The following is a 1,416-nucleotide window of genomic DNA, read 5'->3' on the forward strand; positions in this document are numbered from 1 at the left end:
CATAAAGAATATTGCCAGCTATAAAATAAACTACACTCCAATGCCTATGATTGCTAAAAAGAAATATTTCTTTTTCAATAGAAGAAACTCACTGAATCAAATGAATACTAAGCAGAGCAAACACAGTGTACTCAAAACTGAGGTAAGAAACCTCAATTACACAGGAAATCAATGCAAGGATTAATCATTTTAAGAGAAGAATCATTTTCCCATAGCCCCATAGTTAGGAAAGATATCTTCATGAGCCTGGGCTGCCTGGGCCAGTGAATACCAGGGGCCTATTACTGGTCTCAACCAACCAATTTCCATTGCAGCTTGGAAGGCTGCTGCAAACTGCTGAAATTCCTCCTTGGAGGATGAAGGGAGAGCTACGCCTCTTATGCTAGATTCCTTCGTCATGGATCCTGTTGATTTATTTCAGTAGGACCTCTGTGGCCAACAACTACTTCTCGTCCTCTATGTGACAAAAAGTTCAAATTTTCACTAAGATTGGCATTAGCAAACATTTCAATAATCACATCAACTCTTTTTTCACCAACAGATTTCTTAGTTTTATCAATATACTTAGCTTCTTTGGGATTAAACACTTTGTGGGCTCCATTTTGGAAAGCAAACTTTTGTCCTTCCTCAGTAGTAGCTGTGCCCCCAATCTTTAAGCCGTAAGCTCTAACCATGTGGCATGCTGCTCTTCCAGCTCCTCCACCTGCCCCAGAACACTTTCTCCAGCTTTCACGGGCACTGTGGAGCAGACTCGATAAGCAGTAAAACATGAGATGCTGATGGCAGCTCCTTGTTTAAAGTCCAGTTTTTCTGGCAGAGTGTGAACAGTGTGATGGGCTTCCAGAACAAACTCGGTGTAGCCCCCAGAGACCGTCCTGGTAGTGAACGTCACCTTTCTTGAAAGCAGATACATTCTCTCCAGCAGCTTCTACTATCCCAGCCACATCTCAGCTAGGAGTATAAGGTAGAAGTGGTTTTATACTGTGAGTGCCAGAGCAGATATATGCATCCACTGGTTTATACCACATGCTTGGACTTTGTTGGAACCAGGTGGTCTTTCAGAATTGGTACAGAAACATCCAACTGGAGTTTCAGCACTTCGGGTCCACCAAATTCAAAAACTCAAGTAGCTCTCACCAGCTTCTCTCCTATCACCATAGTGATCTGGATACCTGTTCTAGGCTGGAAAATCAAAATCTGCAAGCCCTCCCCCAGATTCCACAAGGTTAAAAAACAAAAAAGCTACTTAACACCATTTATTATCCATCACACATTTTTCTTGGCTTTCCCGATGACTCAGACAGTAAAGAATCTGCCTGCAACATAGGAGACTTGGATTTGATCCCTGGGTCGGGAAGATCCCCTGGAGGAGGGAATGGATACCCACTCCAGTATTTTTGCCTGAAGAATTCCATG

At 42.9% G+C, this 1,416-nt stretch overlaps 1 pseudogene; it reads right to left on the reverse strand.

The window, feature by feature from the left end:
- Positions 1–201: 201 nt before the first annotated feature.
- LOC128048978 (zeta-crystallin-like) lies at positions 202–1,158 on the reverse strand (annotated as a pseudogene).
- Between the last annotated feature and the right edge of the window lie 258 nt (positions 1,159–1,416).

The sequence above is a fragment of the Budorcas taxicolor genome, chromosome 5 (assembly GCF_023091745.1).
Source record: "Budorcas taxicolor isolate Tak-1 chromosome 5, Takin1.1, whole genome shotgun sequence".
Taxonomy (NCBI): Eukaryota; Metazoa; Chordata; class Mammalia; order Artiodactyla; family Bovidae; genus Budorcas; species Budorcas taxicolor.